We start from the raw sequence: 14,234 nt of genomic DNA on the forward strand, positions 1-14,234 counted from the left end.
CTAAATAAGGGAGAAGCTAATGTTGCCTTTTGACCATTTCTAGTATTCTTATTGCTGTGAGCTAGATAGAAGATGAATAAATTTCCTAAACAGAAAATCTACAGTGGGTAAATATATTGATTGACTCGAGAACTAGAAGAGAGCATTTTTTCACATGGACAGATTTGATATAGTCTAGGAAAATAGTGAGTTTTCATATAATTTACTCCCACAGCTAAGGATTTTGTGAGCACCTCTCCAATTACACTTTAAGATGTAAGTATGCAAGATGACCTCTTCTGACCATATCAGCAGTAGCTGTCTAATTCTCAACATGCCACTTCTTGAAAGAACATTAATTCTTACCAATGGCTACTATTCAGAGAGTAGAATAAATGTCTCCATGCTCTCTCAGCATAACTCAGGAAGCTGACAAGGTATAGCATCTTCTACCCAATTTCGCCCTTGCTGCCTACCCCCACACCACCCAAGTCCCTCTCCAAGGTGCCAGTGTAAAAGCTGACTGATAACATTCTGTGTTCTTCACTAGGAACCATTCTATTATGATCTAAACCTGGGCTCCTTCACAGTGCCGCTGGAAATCCCATGAGCATCTATTGCTGCATCACTCAAATACCAGTGGCTGGGGATTCTGCAGCAGAGGAGTGGAGGCACAGAAAGAGGCTCTCAGGGGGCATTTGTTTCATGCACAGCCATGAAGCCAAAGTCTTCCTGGCTGCTTTTCATACACGGGTTCATTCTTTGTTTAAAAGATGTGGCATAAGGCTTCATGGGTACACAAGAACTCAAGCTGTTGGATTGTATAGAAAGGAGGGAGGTATTCTGTCGGCATTTGAGATTCTCTTTTAAAATGTGATCAGACATTCATATACACATGCAGACTTTCGTTTTAATCAGCCTTATGCAAATTGCATATTCATCTAGCTAGACATAGGGCAGGCACTGTTCATGGAGATAGGGCCTCACATTACAGGCACAATGCTGGTGAAAGGAAATCTTTGGTTTTAAAAAGTCCTGGAGGCAAAAAGAAACAAGTTTTTATTTAAAAAATACAATTTGGGACCAGGACTCTTGAGGAATCATTTGTAGCTGCCCAGTATGCAGCCAACCAATCTTTTAGTGCTTATTTTAAAATATCAGTGTAAATGCCACCATAACATAGCACACAGCTTCCACTCTCTCATCGCCCCTGTTTGCTGCAATGGTGCTGCTTGCCTAACCAAAACACAAAAACTTTTAGTTGATTATAAGTGAGTCATATTTCCATGCTAGCTTATTTTTGACATCAAATTCCCGGGTAGTCAGGACTATTTTTGCAGATGAATATGCTGAGTGTCATTTCAGAATCCTTTTGTCAAACTCATCAGTATCATGCTATATGCCTATAGTGTTCACTAGTGAAATGAAATAATAAAGCATATTTATTCACATATTTTATATTTTTCTACATAATAAAAGAAACTCAATTTTCATTATATGCCTATCTTTAGTCAATGATCAGCTCTCTTGAATGCCCTAGAAAACATCAAATCTATGTTTAGTCAATTGTGATCGTTTTTATTAATGGTGAATTCCTTTAACATTCCTACCACAGTCCTATTTCTGAGTCAAAGGGAATGTTAATGGGATTATACAGCTTTAGTTTGATCTCTGTATTCTAGTATTCCACCACATGGAAAATTTGGGGAGATACGCCCAAAGTATAGTCAGTCTTTTATTTCACCTTCAGAGTACTCACTGTTTCTGTTAGCACCTGATAATCATCTCCCAAAATAGGCTATGGCCTCTGTTAAAGAGAAGAGTGTCATATTCTCTGTTCATTTCTGAATTTCCATTACCTGGATTCACAGCGATGGCATAAAGAATCATCTGGGCACAACAATAGTATTTTAAAAACAATGAGTATTTTGAGATATTTGAGCCCTATTTTTTATATTTTTGTTTAATAAAGTGTGGATAACTGAGACAGGCATTGTGATACAGCATGTTAAGTCAGCACTTTGGCCACTCACATCCCATATCAGAGTACCTGTGTTCAAGTCCTGGTTCCACTCTCATCCAACATCCTGATCTTGACCTCTGGGGGCATCAGATAATGACCTAAGCACTTGTGTGTCTGCAAACCACATGAGAGACCTGGAATGAGTTTCTGGCTCCTGGCTTTAGACTTCTGTGGGCATTAGAGAGTGAACCAGTGGATAAAAGATCTCTCTCTCTCTCTCTCTCTCTCTCTCTTGCTCTCGCTCTGCCTTTCAAATAAATAAAAATAAACTTAAAATGCTAACAATTCAGTAGTTAAACATTAGATTGCTAACAAAAATGTAAATAATCGAATAAAAATTTAAATGGAAGGGAAGAATATAGTTCAGAATTAAGAGAAAGGGTGTGAAAAATTGAAGGTTCTGTAATACACAATTAAGCAATATCATTGAAGCAGGACTTCTACAGGTCAGAGAGACATGACTACAGCTATACCCTCTTCAGCAACACAGCAAGCATCGCACACCTCACCTCCCTAACAATCAGCCAGCAGGGAAAGGAAGGGGAGAAGAGAGAAGCGGAGGGGAGGGCAGAGGAGGGGAGGAGAAGTAGGTGTGGTGAAATGATACTGTCAGGGATATTCACCGCCCTTCCACTCCTATACTCTGTCTATTTCAACCCTGCCTCATTTCAGGAGTGCCCAAGCTGAAGAAACACACTTGGATCACTGGACAAAACCATCATCATATTTTGAAGGTTTATTTTTTAGTTGTTTGAAATGCATATTCACATACGAAGAGGGAGAAACAGCAAGAAAGAGAGAGAAGATCTTTCATCTGCTGGTTTACTCTCCAAAGGACCACAAAGGCTGAGGCTGGGCCAAACTGAAGCCAGAAGCCTGGATCTCGTTCTGGATCTCCCATGTAGCTGGCAGGAGCCCAGGTACTTGGGCCGTCGTTCATTTCCTTCTGAGGCACATTCGGCGGGAGCTGGGTTGGAAGTGGAACTGCCAGGACTCAGTACAGGAAAACGGCATCCCAAGTGGCAGCTTCAGCAGCTGGGCCACAAAGCCAGGCCTAACTCATCATCATCCTGACTCTCACATCAAAGTGCTTAGTCTATGTGTAAAAATCTTTCTTATAAGGACAGATTTACAAGAATGTGCAATCATACAGAAAGCATTTTGTATTGTACTTCTCCAATTTCAAATCCCCAAGCCAGATACAGCATGATCCTCCTCCCAGGAGGGGAAGGTTACAGAATTGTAAGGGACAAAAGAGGCCCTGGTGAGTTTTTATTTATTTATTTGAAAGGCAGAGTTACAGAGAGGCAAAGGCAGAGGTAGAGAGAGATCTTCCATCTGCCGCAATGGCCAGAGCTGGGCTGATTCCAAGCCAGGAGCCAGGAGCTTCCTGGTCTCCCACACAGGTGTAGGGGCCCAAGCTTTCCCAGGCTATAGCAGAGAGCTGCACCGGGAGAGAAGCAGCTGGAACTTGAACTGGTGCTCATATGGGATGCCAGCACTGCAGGTGGCAGCTTTACCAGCTATGCCACAGCTCTGGCCCCATCCCTGGTAAATTTTATCACCTAAGAGTAAGGGTGCAAGGGTGGGCATTGTGGCTTAGTAGGCTAAGCCTCTGCCTGTGACACTGGCATCCTCTAAGGGCACCAGTTCATGTCCTAGCTGCTCCTCTTCTGGTCCAACTCTCTGCTTATGACCTGGGAAAGCAGTGGAAGATGGCCCAAGTACTTGGGTCCCTGTACCCATGTGGGAGACCTGAAAGAAGCTCTTAGCTCCTGGCTCCTGGCATTGGATTGGCCCACCTCCAGCCATTGCAGCCATCTGGGGAGTGAACCAGTGGATGGAAGACCTTTGTCTCTGTTTCTTCCTCTCTCTGCCTGTAACTCTGCCTCTCAAATAAATTTTTAAAACTTTATAAAAAAAAGAGTAAGGGTGCCTTGGGGCCACTTAGGTGGAGCTTACATAAGTACAGGAGATCCTTTGTTGAAATGCAATTAGACCAATGGAAGTGAGGGCTACTAAACAGAAAGAAAGTTCAATTGGAGAAGACAGGGACAGTACCCTCCCCCAGGGACCTTACCTTCACCCCCACAAATCTCCAGAAGACCAGAGACACAAGATGCATTCCTCTAATTTCCCATTCCTCCAAAGGAATTATGTAAATGCTGAGATTTGGTCTATGTCAAAAGAGGCGGGTGGAGGGAAACTTGAGTTCAGGACAAGGAAGTCACGAGTATAGCTGGGAAGATCAGATGCCAGGCAGAACTGTGGCCACCTCAGCGGATGGCGTCCTGAGCAAGCATCTCTGTGATGGCCTGATGCTATCTATCTACATAAGCCCCACAATTCAAACGCCACTTGTGTGGGGAGAATGAAGAAGGGGAATTTTTGAAGCAACTGAGTTAAAATCTAAAGCAACTGAAAAAATCTGGAATTGACTAAAACAAGTGCTGACATGAGGAAGAGTGGGGAGTCAATCAAGAGCTCGGGGGGGGGGGGGAGCTTGACAGGAGGACCAGGAAACCTTCACATCTACTGGAATGTACTGTAACTCCACTGGCAAACTACACGCTGGGGATGACAAGCAAAAAGGATACTAAGCAATCTCTAAAATGTCATGAGAAGAAACAAATACAACTTTAATGCATTTTATCTAAACTGGAGTCAGCCAAAATAAAGGAGGTAGCAGAATGCATTGTAGACACAGATGTGACCAGTAATTTCCTAGAAAATATAGTTTAAAATCATCATTAATGTTACATATCAAATGAAAATATTATATTACTACTTAAATTTAGTTGTTCTTTCATAACACAGTCACTGGGAAGGGAGAAGAGATTATTGATCCACTGTATTAACATGTTTAAGGAGAGAAAGATAATTTGAAAAAAAATTTACTGATGCATAAATATTTATACATAATTTTCATGCAATTATTACTTTTGTTACTAAAGAGTCAGAGTATAGTGGTTATGAACGTGGATTCTAGAGTCAAATTCTAGCTCATTCATGACCTATGTGAGTCAGCATCAAGTTGCTTACCTTCTTGATTTACCCATATGTGAAATAGGGATAGTCACTGTACCCAGCCTTACCTCTTGGGGGTACTGGTAAGAGTAAATAAGATAAACTTAACAAAGCACTTGGACCAGAGTCTGGCACACAGCAGGCACTAATGTCATAGCTTGTGCATTTTTTCTTCTTGGTAGTAGGATTAGTATCATCTAGACTCAATATGGTACTTTATAGCTTAAAAACCATATCTACGTACATTTATCTATTTTTTTCTTTGTAACACCCCTGAGAAGCAGGGGATATTGATCCTTATTGTTAAGGTAGAGTATTGAGATTTGCAGAGATTCTAAATGAGAAAGCAAGGATTTGAATCCAGATCTAAGCTCTTGCTACACTTGCCTTCTCAGCTACATCCCACATGGATCATTTTCCTTTTAAGAGATAGCAATGAGCTCCACTTGATCTGGAGACAACTAGATGTAGAGATCTGAATCACTGCTGATGTGGTATCAGAAGTGGGCAAGGACAGCATGCACAGGATCAAGCAGTGAGTGACTTGGTCACTTATAAAGACAGCACCCTCGGGGTCTCATCCATCCATGCTGACAAAGCCACCTCAGGAGGAGCGGTTGCAGAGTGCACACAGCAGCCTCACTTCTGCTGACTGAAAGGCTAGACAAAGGGACACCATGTTACTCTGTGCATGGAAAGATAAATCTTTCTGATCATTGTAAATGTTGTTAGATAAAATTTACAGTGGCTGTGTTTCAACTAACAATTGAAACTGATGGCATATGTGGGTACCACCAGTGGAGGAGATGTTTGAAATAGGAGCTTTCCAGAAATTTTAAGACACATGGTCATGGAAAGGACATTTGGTTTCTATAAGGTACATAATTCAGGACACTGTATGTCATTGGGTTTTTCCTTGTGTTGAAACAGTATCACCTGTGTGGTTGCAAATTAGGATTTTTTTTTAAATAAGAAATTAGTCTTAACTTGATCACTTGGTCACTTACCTGTTCTCTCTTGTTCTATGTTTCAGCCTGCCTCTTCAAGAAGATTTAAAATAGCAGGAAGGTTTGCTGAGTATTCTACATCATGAATGTTTCAGGTGTTACCTGGAAACAAAACAAGAGCTAAGCATATGAGATCAGGTACTTGTTATATCTGAAAACACAAAACAACACAGATTTAAAAACTGGACAAGAGTAAATAGCATTTTGAACAATGCCCTAAGAAATGCCCAAGGTTAAAACGCTGACAGCTCAAAGAAATATGGAGGCCAATATTTGCAGAGATTATACTAAAAGGTAATGGAAATAATCCTCACAATTAGATAATAGGGCCTTTCCATATTAACATAAATGATATTTTAAAATGGAAACATTAAGCCATGGTAAGCATAAGCTTCAATATTAATGGGGCACATAAACAGAAAAAAATGGTTTTGTACTGTTTAATCTCAAAAATGGTTTAATGAACCTTATCTGATTATAAAAACAGCACAAGCAACTGTATTAGACAAATAGGGCATTAAAAATACTGCTAACTGGTAAGCAGCTTGAAAATATCTAAATGGATGTATTTTTAAATCAAATTTAATAGTCACTGAAGGAATATTAAAGAGATGTCCCAGATATGGCTATGACATTGGCAAAAATGAACATGTGTAAGAAAGTTAAAGAAACACATAGCAAAGCAGCTAGAACAAGTCACAGAGTGAAAGTTAGGAACCTGGTTAATTCAAACAAGTTGTGATTTCTTCAACTTCAGATGCATCAATTCGCAGACCAATAAAAATGTTGAATAGGACAATAAGCTTTAAATGCATAATTGCAACATCCTAATACTATAAACATGGTCAAATGCTTTTTTTGGGGGGAGGGCGGGGGGAGATATGGTTGATTTTTTGTTAAGGGTCAGTTCTTCCATTGAACTGGAGAAAGCTTTACAAAGCTTCTGTAACAAACAACACTTAAAACCACTACCCTTCCTTCCCACCACTCACCTTAACTGTAACAGTCATAACAACTAATGGATCATCCTTTATCCTACAATATTTGAGTATTGGTGGAGGGTAGTTTGGTGAAGTCACTTCCTGACCCTCATAACTACTCATTTACCTGCCCGAATCCTTTCTTATAGTGTTTACCCTGAATTCAGCTACTAGTGTGGTCTTTCTAGGCCTCAATTCCATAACTCATAGGCTGTACTCTACCTCAAAGGTGGTTGTGTAACAAAAAGGGTAATCATGTCCCAGTAATCACATGACTGGTAGGGCCAACAAGTGTCACTTGTTGTTATTCACTGCCTCACTAGTTCCTGGGCTTTACTAACCTACTGTTTCCAAAGGTTCACCCCATACTGACATCCATCTGGGGACCTCCTAACTTGGGCCATGCCTCATCAAATTGCTCTCCTACTATTGTGGTACTAAATCACAAATATGCATGCATGTTCAATTGTGATTGGAAATATACAAGATTAAGTATGTCAGAGCTAGTCCTAAAGAACCAAATAAATACTCTCCATTTGTTTCTCTCCCAACTGCAAAATTAAATGTGAACAACATCAGTGCATAATTCTGATACTTTAGGGCTACAAGAGAAATCTGACTGCTATTAGTTGGTTGGAGTCTGTGCCAATGGCACCAGCTACTGCAGTATTAGCTTGCATGTATTCAGTTCAGTTCCAAAGGTGGATACCAGGAGAAAATGGTTGTTATAGTTGCAAAAGGATTTGGAATCAAAAAGAATCATGGCTTTCCCTGCCATGGATTTGTTAAGTTTTCATCAGGGAACTGAATTTCCCCTTATATGTTCTCAAATCAGATAGCCATCTTTATGAATCCATTTTCCAGTGGGGAAATAGAAATGAAGACTAGAAGAGAGGAGCAAGAAACATAGCGGCCGGCGCCATGGCTCACTAGGCTAATCCTCCGCCTTGTGGCGCCGGCATACTGGGTTCTAGTCCCGGTCGGGGCGCTGGATTCTGTCCCGGTTGCCCCTCTTCCAGGCCAGCTCTCTGCTGTGGCCAGGGAGTGCAGTGGAGGATGGCCCAAGTCCTTGGGCCCTGCACCCCTTGGGAGACCAGGAGAAGTACCTGGCTCCTGCCATCGGATCAGCGTGGTGCGCTGGCCGCAGCCGGCCGCGGCGGCCATTGGAGGGTGAACCAACAGCAAAGGAAGACCTTTCTCTCTGTCTCTCTCTCTCTCTCACTGTCCACTCTGCCTGTCAAGGAAGGAAGGAAGGAAGGAAGGAAGGAAGGAAGGAAGGAAGGAAGGAAGGAAGCATCAGAGGTAATCCATTGCTAACATCTAGGTTTCCTAACACTTGAGTGAGTGCTGGGAACTTCTCCAGTATTTGCTGGAAGCACTCCAGTTGTACTATGTCAACCACACCCAATAAAAATAGACTGGCACATTTATTAAGACCAGTACTATTTTATCATATTGCTCTTCCTTTTCCTTAGGAACCCCTTAATACCTAATAATCCATACCAATGTTTAATATCAGGTAGACATTGAACATTTGCCATATTACAGGTACCATCTTGAAACAGTTATGTTTGCAAGGGTTGAAAGAGTATAGGACAAAATGAAGAATGCTCTGGGGGGCTAGTCAACAAATATGGTAATCTGTAATTTCCAACAACTACACCATGGGATTCCATCAGTGCAAAAACCTCTGATTTCCAGCTATGAATTGAAGAGCTGAGTTTTTACTGTTTAATCCATCTCAGAAGCCACTCCATGTGTGAGCCTATTTGTTTCTTTTATTCTTGTTCAAATTCTTTTTGGAACACAGAAACTACATGAAATTATTTTATTTTTGATATTAATACTCTTACCTACATTACCACTGACAGAAAAAGGAAAAAAATAACAGAGTGCTCAGCAAACAATATGTGGGGGCAAGCTCCCTTACTACTCCCAACATACAAAAATAGAAATGACTATTGTATTCGACCGGCAAGGCTATTGGATCCTTTCTTCCTTAATTGACAATTACAGTTACAATGCATCAAGAGGCTGCACGATAAATATCAGCACTCACTTGATCTACCAAATACATTTGTTTGGGAAAATATAAATGACAAATTGACCTTCAGATTAATAGCTACCGTATTGCTAAAGTACAAATCACTTTTAACAGCCACATTACTTTAGTAAAGTGAAGCTTGCTAACTGCTCTTTAATTAAGTACACTTAATGACCTTAAGGGGATTAGTAGTCTTGTCTGATAATCAATAAGCATGGCAAGATTGCAGTCTCATAAACTGGGGTGGGAGAACCAAATTAATCTACAAAGATTAGTTCTCCCTGGGTTTTTTTTTTTTCTTATAGTTTGATTCCACCCAACACTTCAGAAATTCATAATCTCAGGCAAGAGAACATACCAGTATTTCATTTATTCTGAAGACATTTACTTATTTCAGCAAACAAGGTTATAAAACAATCCAAAAATCCAAATAGCAAATAATATCTCTTTTCCTGCAATTCATGGCTAATGCTGAAATAAACTTCTCTGCCCAGTTTGCTCTGATTGCTTCAAGGACTAGAACTAGTGGGGCCACTGTGAGGCTCAGATTCTTCATTTGTTAAATGAAGGATGAGGAAGAGAATTCAAAGAACCTTAATAGTTTTAGCATTTTATATTTTAAAAAGATAAGTATCTCAGTCTTATACGTTCAGACACTAAACTTCTGGATTATCTTTTGCCTTCATTTGGTGCTATACACTCAGCAAAATCAAGTGTAGGGGATCAGGAAAGACTATTTGAAATGCATTATCAAGGCAAAACAAAACAAGTTAATCAAAAATATGCTCAGGATTTGATGCAGCATGGTGTGGGGTGGGAGGATGGGGACAGGAAGAGAGAGAGGATTAAGCAAAAATCTGTGAATAATAGCTCTGGAGCCATAAGTACTTTTTCAATGCTTGGTTCTTCTACTTAAAAATTGAAATAGACTTTAGACAAATCAATCTTCCCTTTTTGATTCTCATGCCCTTGGAAAATGGAGATTATCGTGTATATCATGAGAATTATGTTGAGAAAATGTCCTGTGTGTGGATCCCAATACATTTGCATAGATGTTTGCTTAGTAGACAGCAATTCCTTTTCCCATCCTATTCTCTAAAGTTTCTGGGTGATCTATAGATCATATAAAATTTAATGTTTGTATGTAAAATTACATGTAGTACATATTCAATAATGAATTCTACACTTGTATCTAAATAGCCATCAAATCCTTTGAAAACAGGACTGTCATTTTTTTATCTATGGCTTTTTGACAGTAAGAATAGTACCTAGCACACACAATATGTTAAGAGTCTTTTAAGGGATATATTCAATGGTAAACCTTCAATATCAGCTGTTCAATGCCGTACTCAAGCTGCCAGGGAGAGAACCTAACTTGCTAAAAATAATACACAGGATTTAATTTTTCTTTAAATATGTTGGTGTTATTATCATTTTTATGAACATCAGTTTACATATAAAAAGTATGTCCTAAGGATGGTGCAAAGTAATTTTAAATATGAAATGTTAATCACAAATAAAATGACATATCTATGTATAGTGTGCATTCAAACTAGATTTGTTTTTCCCTTAGGCTATTTTTGGAATCACAATTTAACTTATCCATTATTATAAATATATGTGTATACCAGTTATTACCCAAGAAATGCTAGTAAAACTAGGTGACTTAGAAGCTGAAAGAATGGGACAACCAGGTAGTCAGCATGAGATCACTATCTATTCATTAGAAATATTAAGACGGTGTAATAACAGATACATTTGCAGGAGAATTTCAGCAACTTCAAACCTAAAAACTAAAAACAAAAACCCACTGAATTCCTATTAACATTGCTGATATTTCAAAAATCAAGAAATCCTTTACTGAAGATCCATTATTTAACTTCTTAAGAGCTAACAATACCAATGACCCTTCTATATGTCAAAATGCAAAAAGTTCTTGATCACAAATTATCTGAGCAATGGAGGAATTCTCCCATAGACTGTAAACAATGTTAACACTCCCCATATTCTGAGTAAGAAATCTATCCTTTCTGAAATTCTTATGTAAGACAACAAATTTCTAGTTTTGCCAGTGCACATCACTGTCTATATTTTTAGATATCATTGCAATCTCATTTTTCCCACTTCCGCAAAAGTAAATAAAAAGGTCAACTTGCCTGTAGCAGTCTGTTATAACCTGTGAATGCTGAATCCCACTGCATTGGTCTCCCATTAGCTGTGTCTCAGCAAATGTTTCTGAAACCTTGTCCTCAGCTTGCACACAGGTGCCCCCTTCCAACTCACCACATGGGAAGGGTTTGGGACACCTGCAGACCTACTGCGGGCACTTTCTGCAGCTCTTGTTCTGATCAGTGAACACATACTTCAACATACACCCATGGTTGATGCTTGTGGACTGTCAGTGTCCCATGGTGTCCTTGATGATCTGAACCAGCAATTGAAATATACAGGTAGCTTAGAAGGTCATCAAGAGGTCCTATTCTCAGAACCATTAGCCATCACTAAGTCATCTATAGAGTATTGGGTTAATAGAGTATTGGATCTTTGCAACTTGCAAAGTGTTTATTCAACCCTTTTCTCCTGAACAAGCTGACCTCAACAGCAATACATTATGGTAGGGCATGAGATTTTCTTAATCTATGTTTTTCTGAATTGCTATTGCCATTAAAACAAAAAAACAAGCACCAACCACTTACACTCATTAAAAGTGTCCTCAAAGACCCTAGCAAGGAGATAAAATAATAAAATTACCCTTATTTCCACTGTGCCTCTCTAGTAAGCCTATGAATTCACTGTCCCGGTATAGTGAGAAAACTTCTCCAAACTTTCAAAAAGCTGCTAAATGAAATATACATTTTCAAGGATAGGATCTCATTTTTGACAAGGCTGAAACACAATAAAAAGAATTCTATAATTGTAAGTAGGATATTACTATTGTTACACTATTTGGTTTTCCAGGCATAAGGAAATGAAGAAGGGAGGTAGACAAGTCTTGGGTTAATTCAGTTGAAGAGATTTACATCTGCTAAGCAGTTCTTGCCCCTTCTCACTCTCACACATGGACCTGTCAGAGACCTGAGAAGCCTGCATTATTAGCAATATATCCATGGCCATGACGAAAATGCAGTCCATTGGGGAAAGTACTTACACAGGACCTGGGGCCAATCCTTATAAATATCCTTTCAAGGAGCTCTTACAAGACTCTTACAAGAGTTTATCTGTATAAAGCACCCACCATGATATTTAGTATACAGCAGTGATTTTTAAGTAGGCACTTCATTTTCCAAAAATTGAAATGGGGCACCTGTGTGGCACCGTAATTAAGACATCCACATCCCATATCAGAGTGCCTGGCTTTGAATCCTGGCTCTGCGTCTGATTCCAGTCTCCCACTAACGTGCACCCCCAGAGGCAGGAGATGGTTTATGTACCAGGATTCCTCTCACTCATGTGGGAAACCTGGATGGAGTTTCTGATTCCTGCCTTTGACCTGGCCCAGCCCCAGCTGCTTCACACATTGGGGAGTGAACCAGAAGATGGAAGATCTCCATCTGCCTTTCAAAAAAATGTTAAAAGCACATAATTTAGTGGTGCCCATGCCCATTCATCTGATTTAGTTTATGAAAGCAAGCATGGTCCAATGAGACCCAAATGCAAAGCATAGAAGATTCAGGGAAGAAGACTTCTCTCCTGGGGGCCACATGGAACAGGACTTTGCAGAGATCAAAGGAGCAGCAGATGTCTCAAGGGAATTTTCTGAGACACCAAATACAGGATTTTTAAAAAATCATTTGTCTCTATGCTAGCCCTGAGCCTGGGCAAGGATATTTAAGCAGAGAGCAGTCAAGTGTTAGCAACATGAAATTACAAACTTTACCCTGAAATAGTCAAGCTTCCATTTCTGTTTCTGCCTGACTGTGTGGTTCTCTTTGTCTCACAATGGCATTGGAGGCGTCGACAGTAGGAGAGTTGACTCAAGGCACATCGGGAGAGCGAGCGGCCCTGCTCCCCGAGTTTCTGGTGGATGCATTGAGAAACTGCTTTGGAATCAGGTTGCAGATGCCTTCTGCCATAGATTAGGAACTGGGGGCCAGACTTGTGAAATGCTCAGCAAAGAGCATTCTTTTAACGTTTTTATTGCCTACAAAATGCCAGGAGAGTTTCCAAGTAAGAGCAATCACTGTTAAAGAAAATAGGACATAAAATAAACTGTTATTACCTACAAAACAGCTGTATTTCCTTTTCTTCCCAGAGAAGCACATAAACCCTCCGTATACTCTGACATGAGGAAATGTAATAGAACTTTTATTTCTGTAAACACTAGATATTTGCTCCTTGATAAGTAACATCTGAAAAGGAGTTTTTGCTCAAAATTTTATCAGCTGTTCCATGATTACAAAATCAACCAAAGGATCTCACAAGTGGCCCTAGTCCATTCTCTCTCTCAAACAGGAGGAAGCTATCAAGGTTAAGTGCAAGTGTTTTCCTTTAGAACAGGTTGAGGTCCAATCCCAGTTCTGCCTCCTAGACCATATGTGACCTGAGGGAGGTTATTTCTTCCTCTTTAGCGTCAGTGTTCTCATTGTCAAAGAAGGGATAATAATAGCACCTACCTCATAGGTCTTGAGTATTAAATGAAATAAAATATGTAGTGTTAAATATAGCATTTGACCCTTCAGTTGCACTAAATAACTGGTAGTGACCATGCCAAAACTGCCCCTGGCAAATGGTTGTGTCATAATTTTTTAATATCTCAAGGGAACTGATGAAAATGATGATAATATTTTTAATTGCATGTTTTCCTTTTTCATTTTTTTAGACTCATTGCTTTTCCTGTTTGCCCTGCTTGAATGCTGTGAATACATGGCCTTCTCCTTGCTAATCCACACCTGCATCACATATCTAGGATCACAGGATTTTACACCTGGGATAGGTCTCATATATACTTTAAAGCAACACTTTGTTTTATAGATAATGGAAATGAGTGTTGAAAGGGTGACGTGTCTTCTGAAAAGTCACAGGTATAATCCTCAACAAGTGTCCCGATGTTCTGGGTCCTGCCCCAGTGCTCCTTCTGGGTAAAACTCATTGAACTGGAAGCTGATGCTCATCCTCTGCAGCCACTGTCCATTGGCATGAATTCTTCGAGCTGCTCCTCATCTGTCACTCTACCC

The 14,234-nt window shown here is 39.9% G+C and overlaps 1 protein-coding gene across 1 annotated transcript in view; it reads right to left on the reverse strand.

Annotated features, from left to right (window-relative positions):
- The window catches only part of USH2A (usherin), an 870,853-nt gene extending 857,613 nt beyond the window's left edge, over window positions 1–13,240 (reverse strand). The window contains exons 1-2 of the mRNA XM_089312189.1: window positions 12,938–13,240; window positions 6,037–6,138 (exon numbers count right to left, since the gene is read on the reverse strand). The gene's annotated coding sequence lies outside the window, so the exon portion shown is untranslated. The remainder of the gene's footprint in view (window positions 1–6,036; window positions 6,139–12,937) is intronic.
- Window positions 13,241–14,234: the final 994 nt, after the last annotated feature.

This window comes from Oryctolagus cuniculus, chromosome 13 (genome assembly GCF_051225735.1).
Source record: "Oryctolagus cuniculus isolate XC-2025 breed Fujian yellow rabbit chromosome 13, ASM5122573v1, whole genome shotgun sequence".
Classification (NCBI taxonomy): domain Eukaryota; kingdom Metazoa; phylum Chordata; class Mammalia; order Lagomorpha; family Leporidae; genus Oryctolagus; species Oryctolagus cuniculus.